At 39.1% G+C, this 18,445-nt stretch overlaps 1 protein-coding gene and 1 pseudogene across 1 annotated transcript in view; one reads left to right on the plus strand and one right to left on the minus strand.

Annotated features, from left to right (window-relative positions):
- The window catches only part of C6H3orf70 (chromosome 6 C3orf70 homolog), a 61,646-nt gene that overhangs the window by 25,002 nt on the left and 18,199 nt on the right, over positions 1 to 18,445 (minus strand). The gene's annotated exons all lie outside the window — the stretch shown is intronic.
- On the plus strand, positions 8,798 to 8,868 carry LOC126012812 (uncharacterized; annotated as a pseudogene).

Genomic DNA, 18,445 nt, shown 5'->3' on the forward strand with positions numbered 1-18,445 from the left:
ATGCCTTTCCCCAGAGTCCCCAATTATTTTTAGTTCTACAAACTGATTTAGAACAAGCAGATGGAAGAGTAAGGAAGGAGAATATAACAAGATATGTGAAACAGGGCCCGGAGAGATAGCACAGAGGCGTTTGCCTTGCAAGCAGCCAATCCAGGACCAAAGGTGGTTGGTTTGAATCCCGGTGTCCCATATGGTCCCCCGTGCCTGCCAGGAGCTATTTCTGAGCAGACAGCCAGGAGTAACCCCTGAGCACCGCTGGGTGTGGCCCAAAAACAAAACAAAACAAAAAAGATATGTGAAACAGGAGTAACCAAGCCATATATATAAGAGAATCAAGGAAAGTCACAATGTCTAACTATTAAAAATAAATAAGTAAAATCCCATCCATAAATTGTCTTTTAAACATTAAAAAAAACTTAAATGTAAAAGGATAGGGCTGGAGAAAAGACATCTCAAAGGCTTATTGCATGTCTAGCATGCAAGAGGTCCAGATTTAATCCCAGTACTGTATGATCCCCCAAAGCATACCCAATCCCCCCACCCAGCATTGGCTGGGAATAGCCCTGAGCACTGCCAGATGTGACTCAAAAATAAAAAATAATAAAAATAAAGGGATAACATATAAACATTAATCAACAGAAAGTCAAGCTTACTATATTTGTGCCAAAGTAGATTTTAGAACAAGGACTATTACAATGGATAAAAAGGGGTGTTACATAATGCCCCTTACATAAAAGGGACAATTGACCAAGAAGATCTAACTATCCTAAATTTATATAACCCAATAACAATGTAAAGTACTGAAGAAAGGAAAGTATTCAGCACATGAAACAGACAGAACAAAATGCAGAAATAGTTCTAGAGTTAAGATGCTTGCTTTGCACTCTATCAACCCTGTTATGAATCCCCAGCACCTCATCTTGTTTCCTAAGCACCACCAAGGTTCACTCCAAAGCACAGATCTAGGAACAGTCCCAAGCCCCACTCAGTGTAACCCCCAAAACATACCCCCACCAACTAAAAATTAAAAACTAAATTCTCAATACCTAACAATATTTAAAAAAACAAAACTAACACTATAAGGGCCAGAGTGATAGCATAACAGTAGGGTATTTGCCTTGCACACGCTGACCCAGGATGGACCTGGGTTCGATCCCCAGAGTCCCATATGCTCCCCCAAGCCAGGAGCCTTTCTGAGCATATAGCCAGGAGTAACCCCTGAGCATCACTGGGTGTGGCCCAAAAACAAAACAAAAGAAACACCTAACCCTATAAAGGGGTCACAAAATTAAGTACAAAACTTACACCAAAAAAGAAAAACACACAGAAAGAAATCTTTGTGACCTTGAATTAGGTAAAGAATTCTTAAATATGGGGTCAGAGTGATAGCACAGCGGTAGGGCATTTGCCTTACAAGCAGCCAACCCAGGTCAGACCCAGGTTCGATTCCCAGCATCCCAGATGGTCTCCCGAGTCTGCCAGGAGCAATTTCTGAGCTCTGTGCCAGGAGTAACCCCTGAGTGCTGCAGGATGTGGCCCCAAAACAAAACAAAACAAAACAAAACAAAAAAAGGATTTTTAAATATAAACTGGAGAGACAGTATAAAGGATAGGATACTTGCATTGACAACCTGGATGAGATCCCTAAAGCCCCATATGGTTCCCCAAGCCATGCCAGGAGTGATCCCTAGACACAGAGAGCCAGGAGTAATCCCTTAAACCTCTGAGTGTGGCCCAAAACTGTTAAATTGGTTATTACTCTAAGAAAATTAAAAGAGAAATCACAGGCCAAGAGAATATATTTGCAAATATATATCTGAAAAACTAAAACAACATAAAATATGCTGAATTTATAAAAAAAAATAACTTAAATACATAAGACAATCTGAACAGAAATGTTACCAGATTATACAGTTGGCAAATAAATATATGAAAAGCCGTTAACCAGTAGTAATTAGAGAAACCTTATTAAAAGGACAATGAGAATCAACAATTCAATTGAGTATTTTTTTAAACCGAGAACACCAGGATGGAGCTGGAGAGGTGGCACTAGAGGTAAGGGGTCTGCCTTGCAAGCACTAGCCTAGAACAGACCTCGGTTTGATCCCCTGGCGTCCCATATGGTCCCCCCAAGCCAAGGGTGATTTCTGAGCGCATAGCCAGGAGTAACCCCCTGAGTGTCAAATGGGTGTGCCCTCCCCCCAAGAAAATAAACCTGAGTTTATAAATAACCAGGAGTTTACCCAGATGCAGAATAGGAGTGCTCATTCATATATAGCTGGTAGGAATGTAACATAGAACAGAAACTCTGGGAAAGAGTTTGACAGCCTTTCTACCCTAGGAGGACTGGAGTGACAGTATAGTGGGTAGAGCATTTGCCTTGCAAGACCAACCAGGGTTTGATCCTTGACATCCTATATATGGTCCTCCGAGCCTGACAGGAGTGATTTCTGAGGGGGGGGGGAGTGAGAGAGAGAGAGAGAGAGAGAGAGAGAGAGAGAGAGAGAGAGAGAGAGAGAGAGAGAGAGAGAGAGAGAACTATCCTATCCTTTAATAATACAAAAAAACCCAGTATTAGGTATTTACTTCAGAAAAATTAAGAAATATATATCCCTACTAAAATATGTGTGCAGATATTTAAACAGCTATTTTTTTATTAGCAAAAACTAGAAACATCCCCAAAGTAAGTGATAAAAAGATAAATAAACTGTGGTACAATCAGACAATGGGATAGAAAATTACAGTAAAAAAAACTATAGATACACTGGAGCGGATGAATGAATCTCAAGAGATTTTCATTAAATGAAGGAAGCTCCGTATCATCTGATTCATTTTCTATAATAGCCTGAAATATTATTAAAATATAAAATTTTTCATATTATGTAATTCATAGCATATAAAATTTATATAATATCTAGAAAAGACAAAATTGCAGAGAACAGAATTCAGAGGCTGTGGTTCGCTATGCCTGGTGATACAATACTGATCACAAAAGGGGGCCCAGAGAGATAGCACAGCGGCATTTGCCTTGCAAGCAGCCGATCCAGGACCAAAGGTGGTTGGTTCGAATCCCAGTGTCCCATATGGTCCCTCGTGCCTGCCAGGAGCTATTTCTGAGCAGACAGCCAGGAGTAACCCCTGAGCACCACTGGGTGTGGCCCAAAAACAAAAACAACAACAACAACAACAAAAAGGGCATGAAGAGAACTTTAGGACTGGTAAAAGTAATCTGCATCTTAATATGGTGGTTATACATCAATCACACATTATATTTAAATGCATTTAACTCTACCTCCAAAAATGCCTGAATTTACCCACATGTAACTTAAACTTTAATGACTTGACTTTCTAAAATCTATTAAGAAAAAGGACTGTGTTGAATATAAAGTAAACACAATAAAAAGTGGGAGGTTAAAATTAAAATGACAACTATCACTCCTAAAGCTCAACTTGCTAAGAGCTTATTTCCCTTTTTCTCATTTTAAAAATCCACTCTAACATTATTTCTTGATAAACTTTATTAAATTAATAGATAACACAGTGGTCTAACTTCACGCTCAATAGGCTTGAACCCCAGCACCTACCCATCATTTGGGAACTCATACAGAAAATTGATAATACTAAATAGACATTTTCCTAAGGAAGGGTACCAAGGAAGGTAAATAAAAAGGTATTTCCCCTTCCAAAAACACAAACCATAAAACACACCTGTCAGAACAGTGATTATTTAAAAAAAAAAATATTTGGAACCAGCATGGTTTTCTGCATCAGCACCAGGAATTGAACTTGTACAAGGGAAGGCCCTAATGCTGCCCTAGAACCAACTTGTTCAGAGTGAATTCATATAATTTCTTTTTTTTTTCTTTTTTCTTTTTTTTTTTTTTTGATTTTTGGTTTTTGGGCCACACCCGGCGGTGCTCAGGGATAGCTCCTGGCAGGCACGGGGGACAATATGGGACACCGGGATTTGAACCAACCACCTTTGGTCCAGGGATGGCTGCTTGCAAGGTAAATGCCACTGTGCTATCTCTCCGGCCCCATATGATGACTTGGAAACAGCAACAATTTGCTTTCAGGGTAGGTTTTCCTGCAACACCACCAAATGGTGTGATGGAACCAGAAGACGCTCTGTAACATTCTGACCTCAACGAAATAGGGTCTGTGCAAAAACCAAGATCTCTAATTATAGAAACCTGACTGCAACAACCATAATTGAGGAGAACTTTTACTGGTACCATGAAGAAAGACTTTGGGGTTAGACAGCTTAGTATGCTGGAGCCTATATTTGGTCTCATGGCAAGATGCTTCAGGGTAGGAGCTCCCTGTTTTTAGGCCAAAGGCTTTTCCTTTCTTTTCTTTTTTTTTTTTTGGGGGGGGGCCACACACAGTGGTACTCAGGGGTTACTCCTGGCTGTCTGCTCAGAAATAGCTCCTGGCAGGCACAGGGGGACCATACGGGACACCGGGATTCGAACCAACCACCTTTGGTCCTGAATCGGCTGCTTGCAAGGCAAATGCCGCTGTGCTATCTCTCCAGGCCCAGGCTTTTCCTTTCTATTTTCCCAAACATTTGCTGCATCTATGCAAAACAAAAAAAACTGCCACCTTTTTTTCCTTATTGTTTATTTTTTTTTTATCTTTTAGATAGGGCTCCTGTCTTTTTCATAGAACCTTGGGACAAGGATTACTTTGTTTTACCTCATACTTCTGCAGTTTTCTATAAAATTAAGAAAAAAAGAACAAAGAAAGGATGGGGGCCCAGGGCCAAATGGTCTCAGGTGCATTGGTGGAGTAAAAAAGGACAGAACAAAATATTCAAGCCAAAATCAACAACAATAAAATCAAGAGGCCTAAACTTTAACAATCTAAACTTAAATGGACCTAATCTACTGGCAAACCAGGGAGCAAAGGGTGGTGGTATACAGAGAGAGGTCAACACTGTTGCTGGGAAATGCCCTGATTCGCTGTATATCTGAAATTCAACTATAAAGGACTTTGTATATCACACATTGATATCAATAAAATAAAATTTTTTAAAAATATACAAGAAATATTACTGTGAAAGATTTGTAAAATCTTTAAAAATAAAAAATGTGGAAAAAAAATATATATATACACAAAACATCAAGTGCTGGTAAGGATGTGGAGAAGAGGAAACACTCATGCACTGTCAGCAAAAAAGCAAATTCTAGTGTAACCACTTCGAAATACAATATAAAGAGTTGTACTACTATATGATACAGCAATTCCACTTTGGTGACTTACCCAAGGAAAATGAAAACACTAATTTAGAAAGATATCCTCATCCTCATGTTCATGGCAACATTATTTACAACAGCCATTATATAGAAACATAATATTATTCAGAGTTTTCTCCTGACTCTATTCTCAGGAATCATTATTGGCAGTACTCAGGGACCATATATCAACCCAGGGATTGAATCTGGGTTGGTCACCAGCAAAGCAAGTGCCTTACCCGTTTACATCTCTCCAGTCCAATGCTTATGATGTTGGTGCATGCAACTAACACACCCTCACCACCACCAAAGTGCCCATGACCTTTCACTAATCCAGTCCATCTCATTCCCACTTTCCTACTTCCTCCATCCTTGGCATTCTTAGTTCTATGATCCTGGGACAATGAGTTTATCATTATTTGGTATCTTCACTCCCTTGTTTTGCTTTGTCTTGTTTCTCTATGCACCATAGATGAGTGAGATCATCCATACCTGTCCTTCTCCCTCTGACCCACCTTTTTTAACATGATGACCTCCAATCCACCCAAGTTGCAGCAAACTGCATGATTTCATCTTTTCTTACAGCTGAACTATATTCCATAGTCTATATAGACCAGAACTTCTTTATTACTCATTAGTTGCTGGACATTTGTGTTTCCTTGTCCTGACTATGATACTAAGGGCTGCAATGAGCTTAGTGCACAAATATTCTTTCAAATCAATCTATTGTGTCTGAGTGTAAGGTGAAGGGAAAGAGATCTTGAATTCTAATTTGTCAAATAACTAATATTTATCCTGTGGCAAGACACTTAATTTCTGAGTCTCAATTCTTTTATCTGTAAAAGAGAGCACTTATTAGCATGTACCACATAGCTTACTGACCCTGTGATTCATGTTAATTTATTCAATCTTCACAGTAACTCCATGAGGTTAGTTGTCTTCTTACAGATGAGAAGACTGAAATTCAGAGAAGTAACTTATTGGCTACCTCAGATTAGACAGTAAATGGTAACGTCTGGGTGCTAAAGCCATATCCTAAAGCCCCTAACTATCTGCCCCTCAATAATGAGATGATACCATTCACAGAGGATTATATAAGATTGTAGGGAAACCTTTCAACGGAGCCCAATACACAATAGATCTTTGCTACATCTAAAGAATTTTCTTACTTCTCTAGAAGACTAAATACTTTTAACACAGTCCAATGCCCAACTCTACAACGTTTTATCAAAGAGTCCCATTAACTATAGGTGCTTGCTACATGTGAAAAGCTTTCTTGCATGTCTAGAAGATCCTTAACACATTGATGCTGGCATTGCAATTTGTGTTAATTAAGACACATCTAAGTGATATGCACTAAAAAGAAGTCTCTTAAAATTTTTTTTGGGTTTTAGGCCACACCTGGCAATGCTCAGGGCATACCCTTCACTCTGTACACAGGGATCACTCAGGAGACCATATCTGGTGTCAAAACTTGAACCCAGGTCAGATGTGTGCACGGCAATTACCTTATCTGCTATTTTATCTCTCTGGTCTCTTATCTTTGTATTTTAGAACCAATTAAGCACTGCATGACAGAAAACGGTACTTAATAAATGGGTCTAATGTTCACAACTTGACATACAGGAATGAATGTTTCATACAAAGCAATAGCTGACGGGTCTGTCCAGACCTGTCATTTGATGCTCCATACACAGGACATCAGGCCGATGAGCTCTATCTTCCAATGTACAGCTTCTGAAAGAATAATATTCTGAAACCGTAAGATAGAACTACCCAAAACTGATTTTACTTCTGTTTTTGTTAGACAATGTGTTTTATGAAGTAACAGTTCTCTTGTCCTATGAAAATGCACAAGGGAAGGCCACGAGATAACTCATTGGACTGAAGGTGCACTTTGCCTATAGGTTCATTTCCAGGTACCACATGGTCTCCAAGCACTAAACAAGGAGTGCCTCTTGAGGACCACCAGGTGTGGCCAAAAAATTAAAATAATAAAAAAACAGAAGACTTTGTCTTCTTTTTCCCAGGTATAGCTACAGAGCTGGATAAATGAGTGATAAGACCCACTAATGCCAGTCTATAAGGGATACATTGGAAAGGCCTCTAGTAAACTCAGAACTGTACATTTTTGGGGGGGATTAAAATTGATTGTTTTATTGAGAGAGCATTAGGTGAGGTGGGGAGGGATGCCTGTGAGAAGGGAGAAAGCTGCTAGAAGAGAAGCTAAAGGCTCTGCCAACACTTTTAGAATCCAGGTTTCTCTGGGTCTTTCCATGGCTGATTTTTATGGGACCCTTCCCACTCAAAGGACACTGGAGACCCAATGATTGAGGATTCTTCCAATAGTCAATCCAGACTCTTTAGGTCTTCTCTCAGCCAAGGTAGCAGTGAAAATATACTTTATTTCTCAGCTTCCTCTGGATTAAATAGTCTCTTTCACATCATATTACCGTGCTCCCTGCTCTTGATCCTTTTTTCCATGTACTTTTTCCTTCAAGCATTTTCACATCTCTCGATCAAGATCATTCATTGCAATGGCCAAAAAATTTCAGAAAGTCATGCCAAAACCGGCCTCTGAGAAAGAATGCAGTGGGCTCTCCACACCAAGCTTCTGCCCTCGAAATTGGTGGCTTGGGCACCGGAGCCTGAATGGCGGCAAAGGTGAAGGCTTGGCGCCCTCCAGTGCTGACCCCACCGGGCCTGGCCAGAACTGTACATTTTATAGCACAATAAGAATGGATACTATAGTGTCTGCCTTTTTTTTTTTAATATGAAACTGCTTAGACTAATACTTTCTTCATATTTTAAAACTTGCATATGAGAACAAAAATGCTATCACTCTGCTTAGCAACTAAACACTTCTTTCTGAACATAAATATTTTGGTGGAGGAGGACCACACCCAGCAGTGGTGAGAGGATATTCCTGGTTCTGTGCTCAGAGTAACTCCTGCCAGTGTTCAGGAGACCATATGTGGTATCCAGGATAGAGATCAGGATTTGCACTGAGGTCAGCTGCATGCACAGCAAGCCCTTATCACCAGTGCTTTCTCTCCAGTCCCCAAATACATACTTTTTATTTCTCTCCAGTCTCAATAAATAAACGTTGAACAAAGTATATATACATAATATAAGATATAGATTGAGAAGAGAGTTCCCAGGTAGCTTGGGGCCGTTCCCAACAACCAGGCCAAAGGGTTTCATGGCAGAGTCTTGTAACACAGTGCTACTAGAGGTTCTAGGTGAACAAGACCACAACAGCAATATTTGGGGGAACGTGGGGTGCTGGGAATCAAACTTCGGTTCTTGCATATCAGAGACCTGTACCCCTGATCCCTGAGGTATCTTGCTGGCCCCAATAAATCTAAATTAATAGTCTGACCAAGACACTGACATGTCTGGAATCAACCTTCTATTAGAAGATTCTGTTCAAGAAGCAAATATGTAATTATTATACAAAAGTGCCTGTAGTTAGTCTCCTTGCCCAAGAAATCTCACATTTTGATAAGAATATATCTCTGACAGTAGCCTAACAAAATCAATCAATAAAAAAGGCATGTAAGACTATACTTTCAGGGATCATTTCTATAGTATGTGACTAGAGAAAAAAAGGCATATTTTTTGTTTAGTTTTGGGCCACACCTACCACACTTAGCTGTACTCAAGCACTTCTGATTGGTTCTGTTTTCAAGAATCACCCATGGTAAGTCTCAGGGGACCATCTGGGGTATCAGGGATCAAACCTATGTCACCTATATGCAAGGCAAGCACCCTACTACTGTCCTTTTTTATTTTATTTTATTTTATTTTATTTTATTTTATTTTATTTTGGTTTTTGGGTCACACCCGGCAGTGCTCAGGGGTTACTCCTGGCTCTACACTCAGAAATTACCCCTGGCAGGCTCGGGGGACCATATGGGATGCCGGGATTCGAACCACCGACCTTCTGTACGCCAGGCAAACAAACGCCTTACCTCCATGCTATCTCTCCGGCCCCTCCTACTACTGTTCTATTGCTCCACCCTCAAAACATGTTTGGGTCAAGGTGAAAGTGCACAGGGCTGAAGCACATGCCTTTGATCCTTTGTATCACATGGCCCACCAAGCACCATTGGGTAGAGCCTATTGTTCCTCCAGTACCATTTGGACTATGTGGTCACCAGTCGAGTTAGGCCTAAGCAACAGCACATCACCAGGCCAGAGCATTGAACTTTCCAGCCTATACTACCTAGCAGAGGCTGCTTGTGAGGGGTCCCCATGAAAATAATACTGAGGTGTTGAATAAAGTTTTAATAGCGACTTTCAGACCCTAAGAACAAGTTAAAACAATGCTTTCATCCAACTAAAAAACAGACTTCCTAAGTCAGCCAACTCCTAAATGTCAGACTGCCTGTGATATGGAAATAAAATTTGAACTTTGAAATGTGGCTGAGGACTTTAAAACATGTTAATATGTAAAAATAACTCTTAAGAACATTTTTAAGCCCATTATGAATTTCTGTGCCACTGCATGAGACACACTGTACTCTATCTCTGGAGGGCTACATTTTCAAGGTCTCCTGAGTCATGAAACAACTTCAAACAAGCTGAATTAATCACCATGAAGTAGGCTGCAAGGTGAGAGGTAAAGAAGAGCTGGCCTGAGTGATCCATCGTCCACAGGGTCATGTTAGAAGCTAAAAACACAAGAACACTCTAGGCCCCAGAGTATAGTGAGAAGGAAAGAAACTGAGTGAACAAGAAGAAAGACACATGAAATGACAAGGGACTGAGTGGTCTCAGATGGAAAGGAAGAGGAAGAATGTTACTGATTCTGTTTCTTTTCTACAAATTTGTCAATTTGGAACATTTCCTATAAATGGAATCATACAATATGTGGCTTTGTGGTCTGCTTATTTAAGGCTCTTTTAAAGACTGATCCATGTTGTAACACATCAGTACTTTACTCCTTTTTTATTGCTAAATGTCCAAATATGGATGTACTGTAATTTGTTTTTCCATTCCCCAAATGATGAGCATTTGGATCATTGCCACATTTTGGATATGGATAATGCCTCTATGACGTTTGTTTTTAAGTATTTGTATAGACATATGTTTCATTTCTCGAGGGTATATATCTGCTAAGTCATACGGTACCTCTATGTTTAATATTTTGAGTAACTGCCAAACTGCTTTCCAAAATGGAAAATTACATTCCTGCCAGCAAAGCATACAATTCTAACTTATCACCATCATTGCCAAGATTTGTTATTATATGTCCTTTTGATTACTGTCATCCTAGTGGGTGTGGAGTGGTATCTTGTTGTGGCTTTAAAAAGTAATTCTTAAATAGTTTGACAGTTTTAAACTATAAATAAATGACTACCACCTTAGTCAAATCAAATAATTTCACTAAGTTGCAATTTAACTCAAATGTCAACTATAACTAATCACAGGTTATTTGTGGATAATTTCTCAGCATTTTGAATGGAGACACTTCAACAAAAAGTAACCACATGATAATATCTTGATGTATCAGAATGTGTCTAAAGTCTGATAGTTAAATTAAACAGATCACCAATATGCTCACTGCATCATAAATGGCATGTATATGAGCTTGCATCTATATTTCACATTGTTAAAATAAACTTTGGAGTAACTTTTACCAAAGTTACTTTAGTAACAATATTTTTAAATATTTGTTTCTGACTATATCGTATTCTAGGTAACCAGACAAATCCTTCTAAAAGCAAAGTTAAAAATTCTAACTTTTTAAAATTTCTCATGACACTGATGAACTGACAAAATTTAAAGAGTTTCCAATGTCAAAACCCATTTAAAAGTGCAAACTTTGTGGGACCAGACCAAGAGCACAGCAATACAGTATTTGCCTTGAATGCAGCCAACCCAAGTTCAATCCCCAGCACCTCATATGGCCCCCAGAGCACTTCCAGGAGTGATTCCTAAATGCAGAGACAAAAGCCATGAGAACCTCCAAGTGTGGCCCAAGAACAAACAAACTTAAAGCAGAAACTATTAGAGGTGAGTATTAGAGTAAACATATTTTCTTTGAGGACATCTGCAAGGATAGGTAACTTAGGTTCTGATTTCTATAAACTTCAAGAGCTCAGGGAACAGGAGAAAAAACTTAAACCATAAATAATTTAAAAGGAAACTCCTCATAAGTTGTTATCAGTCTAAGAATAAACTAAAAATAAATCTACTACATTTTTCATATCTTAACCCTAGCAAATAAGTGAAGAAACAGATAACTAGTAAGCAAAAGCTTTCCTTTAATTTTTTTTTACCCAAACTTTATATTCCCTAGGTGACTAAAATATTAAGTATTAGTACCTCTAGGCACCTGGAAGAAGTGAAAACAAATCCCCTCTGGAGAAATTTCCATTTAAATTGCAAAAAATAAAATGAGAGAAGTAGAAAGCCTGTCTCAAGTACAGGCGGGGGTGGGGGTAGGGAGGAGGAAGATTTGGGACTTTGGTGATAGGAATGTTGCCCTGGTGAAGGGGGGTGTTCTTTACATGACTGAAACCCAAAGACAATCATATTTGTAATCAAGGTGTTTAAAAACAGATATATAAAAAGAAATTGCAAAAAATAAGGGCTTGGGCCCGGAGAGATAGCACAGCGGTGTTTGCCTTGCAAGCAGCCGATCCAGGACCAAAGGTGGTTGGTTCGAATCCCGGTGTCCCATATGGTCCCCCGTGCCTGCCAGGAGCTATTTCTGAGCAGACAGCCAGGAGTAACCCCTGAGCACCGCTGGGTGTGACCCAAAAACTAAAAAAAAAATAATAATAAGGGCTTACAGGGCTTTTTTGGCCACACGTGGTGGTACTCAGGGGACTATATGAGATGCTGGATTGAAACCAGGTTGGCTGTGTACAAGACAAGGGACCTTTCCACTGTACTACCTCTCTTTACTGTGCTATCTCTCAGACCTCAAGGACTCATAGTTTTAAAAACTAGTAAAACCCAGTAGATTCAAATTAGCAAAACTTCAAAGGTACAGCAATCAGAATTGCAAGATAAATGGGCTTGTTATGTTTATAGAAGTAGTAACTGAAAATATGGAAGACTTGAAACAGAACAAATCATTTTTCAAAGTGACTACCTAAAAAAAAGAAACAAAATGACTACCTAAACAGAATATCCATATTGGGGTGGATCAGAACTTAGCAAATTCACTTACAAACATATTAGAGCCAAAATTTAGTTAAGTAAAAGACATGTCTGAAGAAATTACTGAGCATGAAATACGTGTGACATATTTGCAGTATAAAACAGGTTAACGCTACACTAAGAACTACCATGACCATGTGAATGAATGAGGGAACTGGAAAGCCTGTCTAGAGTACAGGTGGGAGTGGGGTGGGATGGGGGGAGATTTGGGACATTGGTGGTGGGAATGTTGCACTGGTGAAGGGGGGGTATTCTTTACATGACTGAAACCTAATCACAATCATATTTGTAATCAAGATGTTTAAATAAAGATATTATATACAAAAATTAACAACTTCAAAATAAGGTAAAAAATGAATGTTTCTTTTGGAAAATCATTCTCTTATTGTGTAATCTATAGCTTATATTCATTAAAAATAAAATTAAAACTCATTGGACATGATATCTTAATAAACTAATTATGATATATTAATAAATAATATCTTAATAAATATTAACTATATTAAATTAAAAAATAAAACAGGTGAAATGGACCAAAAAAAAGTGAAAACAACATGACTTACCCAAGGAGAAAGGGCCAGAAAGAGGAAGAGAGGGATGAAAAAAGGGACAGGGAGAGGGAAAGACAAAAGAGTCAGAGACAGAGAGGAAAGAAGATGACTTGAGAGAGTGAATATTGACTTGACCAACTAGAAATCTCATGCAGACATGATAGTGAATTTCAAGGATTTTGTACAGATTTATATCCCAATGTTGGGTCTGAAGAACATTAATCAGGAAATACAATGAGAGCAAATAAAAGAAATCCAAACAAATGTCAGAGCTCTCTGGCTAAAAAAAAACAAAAGCAGCAACACAGCATGAGAGAAAACCTTTACAGAGCAATTTCTTTATTCCAGCCAGACATCAGAGAAAATAACTGGGTACAGCAGAAAAAGAACCTAGACATCTACCCATCAGGACTCTAATGAGGAATCTAAAAACTCTGGCCCAGTAGAGCTCCAGGATCTCCAGGAAAATAAGGAGATGAGGTTCCCCCTTAATGTCAATGAAAGCCACAGAAAGAGCCAGACCACAGGTGACAAGCATCAACCCCTGCCATAAGGCATCAATAGTTTGCATAAAAACTGGACTTCCACTTTTCCTGGCAATAAGAGGCAGCAACACCTTTCCTGCTAGAGAAACTTAAAAAAAAAAAAAAAAAAAAAAAGCCAGTAAAATAGTCAAAAATTTCAGGGTCTTAAAATATTATACCTGGGTTTCATTTAAAAACTGCTTGTCTAGGGCCCCTAGTAATATAGTACAGTAGGGAGGGCACTTGCCTTGCACACGAACTACCCTAGTTTGATCCCCAGCATCCTATATACCCACCAAGTACTGCCACGAGTAACCACTGAGAACACTGCAAATAAAAAACCCTGCTTATCCAATATAAAATACGTTATTTTTTACCTACTAAGGGGGCAGGTCAGGGGGGAGAGGTAGAAAAATGGGGACAATGGTGGAAGGAAAGTCACACTGAGGGTGTGAGACATTAATTGGTGCTGGAACATTGCCAAAAACAACAGTGTTATGAATGACTTTATAAAACATGGAGTTTAAATAAAGTTTTGACAAAAATAAAAACTGCTTGCCATGGCAAGAAACAAGAACTCAAGCTGAATTAAAATGACAACATATACCAACATGGACGTTATAGAATCATCTAACCAGAATTTTAAAGCATCTATGACTTTTTAAAAAATATTTTTCAGTGAAATTACAAACATGTCTGAAACAAGCAAAAGTACAGAGAGCTTCAGAAAAGAAAGTCTCAGTACAAAAATAGAAGGAAAAAGAACCAGAGTAGAGAGAACTGAAACATACAGTAACTGAATAAAAATGGCTCAGTGAATAGGTTCAACAAAAAGCTGCGAGAGAAAAGTTTTGATGAAATGGAAAAAAGAACAGCAATTACCTAATTCTAATGACAGAGATAAATAAAATGAAAAAAGTGGCCAAAGCCTCAGGGACCACAGGACAAGTTGAACAAACATAAAATGCTAACACTTGGGTTATTGAAGTGCCAAAAGGAAAGGAGATAAAAAGAGAACTACAAAAATCTCTAAGGAAATAATGGTTGAAAGCTTTTTCAAATATGACTAGAGAACATAACCTACAGAATTAAGAAGAGGAAAAAATCCCACGATAAATAAACCAAAAGAAATCAAGGCCATGATATACTATATTCAAGCTCTGGAAATTAAAAAAAAAAAGTCTTGAAAGCAACGGTGGTAGAAGTGGGGAAATTCTGAAAGGAAAAAAAAAACCACAGATTAAATGACAATGAGTTTCTTGTCAGAAATCATGGAGATCAAAGGGAAGGTATAATTTTTTTCAAGTGCCAAAAAGAACAAATATTAGTGTGAAATCCTGCTCCTATGGAAAACTATCCTTCAGGAATGAAGAGGAAATAAAGACATTCTCAGAGGAAAGCATTTCAGTAAATATGCAATAATGAATAGCTAAAAAAAAGTTATCTAAAGAGAGAATAATTAAAAAACAAAACAGGAACTTTTGAAATAATAAGAGAAAGGAGACAACATGTAAACTTGTCTTGAGTATCTAAGTTACATTTTAATTGTAAAATATCTAACCATCTTAAGCAGTTCAAAGTCAGTGTTTACCAAAGTGGGCATACACCTCATTCCTGCAGGGTGTGGTGGAAAAGCTTAGAGGGGTTGGGGGCCTTTCTGTTTATGTCTTTGAAGGAGACAGAATTCCAGGGAGGCCCTGAGTAACTTTTAATTTTTATCTAAAGGGAGTAATAAGCTAAGTAAGTTTGGGAATCTCTGTTCTAAATATATATAGAGGAGAAATGCAAAATAATTATGAGTATAGGATAAAGGGATATACAAGGTTGGTTTCTAGATGACACCCAAACTAGTCAAAAATACAGTAGAACTTGTTATGAGTATATCATAGAATATCAGTAGAAACCTCTCAAATCTACATAAAGAAGAGGCCAAAAAAAGGGGTTGTCACCGCCATTACAAGGGACAGCAACCTGAACATCACTGTGGCTTTTGAAACCAACCCCAATCCGCTTCCAATCTAATTTGCTCTGTGGCTGTGCACATCTTCTAGCCAATGTACTCCATCATAACACATAGAAAACACCACAGAACAAGTATGAAAATGGGAAACAACGCAAGTCAACATCAGGCATGGAGAATGAAGATGGCAGCTCTGATGAAAAAGTGCCAACCACCTAAGTAGCCTCTCAGAGAAGGAGTTTAGAGAAGAAATATGGAGGATTCTCATAGGAATCAAAGAAAGCATAAATCAGGTTGAATGAAACACAAATAAAAATCAAAAAGATATGAAGATAGAAATAAAAAACTCCAAACTGAAATAAAAAGTCTGAAAAACTCAGTGGAAGAAATGAAAACCTCAATGGAAAACCTCTCCAACAGAGTATCAAAAGTTGAGGACAGAATCAGTGAGCTGGAAGATGATAAGCATAACAACTTCATACAACAGAAGAGATGGGAAAAGAGCCTTAAAGCAAATGATCAGATAATGGAAAAAGTACTCAAAGAATATGGACAGATGAAAATAGAAGTCTTTGAGAAACTCAACAGAAACAACATAAGAATCATGGGAGTCCCAGAGACCCAGGAAGAAAATCCCCAGGAAGAACCAACAGTCAAGGACATCATTGAAGAGAAACTTCCAGAGCTAAAGACTACATGTAACCAAATCCTGCATGCCCGAGAGCACCAGCTAAAAGAGGCCCAAAGAAAAGCATCCCAAGACACATCCTAGTCACAATGATGAATCCCACAGATAAGAATAGAATACTGAAAGCAACAAGATCTAAAAGAGAAATTATATTCAAAGGAGCATCCTTAAGATTCGTAACAGACCTGTTACAAGAAACCTTCAAGGCCAGAAGGCAGTAGTAGGATATGGTGACAAAACAAAAAATTAATTCTTCGCCTAGAACAGTGGTGGGCAACCTTTTTTTTCAACTGAGCCAAATCTCACCAAAACCACGATTAAAATTTATTTTGAGAGCCACATTTTTAACACCGAAAAGTCACGCCCCCCCCCATACCACATGACCCAACTGGAGCTGTGTGGAGCCATCGCCGGGGCTGCACACAGGGCGTGCACTGACAGAGGCTAGGAGCAGCGTCCTGACTCCTGGAGCGGCCGCCCGGCACACAGAAGAGCCACATTAAAAAGTGTAAAGAGCCACATGTAGATCACAAGCCACGGCTTGCTGACCACTGGCCTAGAATACTGCACCCAGCCAGACTCACTTTCAGGTTTGAAGAAAGTATACATAGCTTCACAGATAAACAACAACTCAGAAACTTTACAGAATCAAAACCAGCCTTAAAAGAAAAACTGAAAGGTCTACTTTAAGACAAGACAGGCCAACAGACACACTAAATTTCTACACAGAGATGACACTAAATACCATGACAATTATCTCTCTCAATATCAATGGACTAAATGCACCAGTTAAGAGATATAGTAGTAAAATGGATCAAAAAGCTGAATCCAACATTTGCTGCCTACAAGAAACACATCTGAGTAGTCAGAGCAAACATAGACTCAAAATCAAAGGCTGAAGGAAAATCATCCAAGCAAACAACTCCCTTAAAAAAGCTGGAGTGTATGGGGGCCGGGCGGTGGCGCTAAAGGTAAGGTGCCTGCCTTGCCTGCGCTAACCTTGGACGGACCGCGGTTCGATCCCCCGGTGTCCCATATGGTCCCCCAAGCCAGGAGCAACTTCTGAGCACATAGCCAGGAGTAACCCCTGAGCGTTACTGGGTGTGGCCCAAAAAACCAAAAAAAAAAAAAAAAAAAAAAAAAAGCTGGAGTGTGGGGCCGGAGAGATAGCATGGAGGTAAGGCGTTTGCCTTTCATGCAGGAGGTCATCGGTTCAAATCCCGGTGCCCCATATGGTCCCCCGTGCCTGCCAGGAGCAATTTCTGAGCCTGGAGCCAGGAATAACTCCTGAGCGATGCCGGGTGTGACCCAAAAACTACAAAAAAGAAAAAAAAAAAAAAAAAAAAAGCTGGAGTGGCCATATAAGTATCAGATGAAACAAACTTTAGACTCAAAAAACTTAAAAAGGACAAATATGGACATTTCGTACTTATCAAGGGATATATATACAACAGGAAGAAATCACACTCCTAAACATATATGCATCCAATGAGGAACCAGCAAAATATTTAATATAATTGTTGACAAATATGAAAGAAGACATCAATATCAACACAATAATAGTGGGAGACCTCAATACTGCTTTGTCACCCCTTGAAAGGTCAATCAGGCTGAAACTCAACAAGAATATACTAGCTACTAGCTCTGAAGGGAGAAATAGAAGTGGAGTAGTAGACATATATATATGTAGGGCTCTCCACCCACAGAAAACTGGATACGTATTCTTCTCCAATGCACATGGGTCATTTCCAGGACAGACCACATGCTGGCCCATAAAACATATCTCCATAAAATCAAGAGGATAGAAATTGTACAGGCTACAAGGCCAGAGAGTTAGCATGGAGGTAAGGTGTTTGCTTTGCATGCAGAAGGACGGTGGTTCAAATCCCAGCATCCCATGTGGTTCCCTAAGCCTGCCAGGAGCGATTTCTGAGTGTAAAGCCAGGAATAACCTCTAAGTGCTGCTGGGTGTGACCCAAAAAACAAAAACAAAAAAAATTGTTTGCAAGGCAAACGCCCTACCACTGTGCTATATCTCCAGTCCTTTATCTATGGGTTTTAAGGAAAATAAAAGATATTATTGTAATAATGCCCAGAGATGAGGGCCGGAAGGACCAGCTCATGATGTGAGTGTTACAAAGAGTGTTGAATGCATTAGAGAAATAACTATACTAACAATTACCACGACAATGTTAATGAGCAAAAGAAGTAAAATGCCGGCCAGAGAGATAACATAGAAGTAAGGCGTTTGCCTTTCATGCAGAAGGATGGTGGTTCGAATCCTGGGATCCCATATGGTCCCCCATGCC

This window comes from Suncus etruscus, chromosome 6 (assembly GCF_024139225.1).
Source record: "Suncus etruscus isolate mSunEtr1 chromosome 6, mSunEtr1.pri.cur, whole genome shotgun sequence".
NCBI classification, from domain to species: domain Eukaryota; kingdom Metazoa; phylum Chordata; class Mammalia; order Eulipotyphla; family Soricidae; genus Suncus; species Suncus etruscus.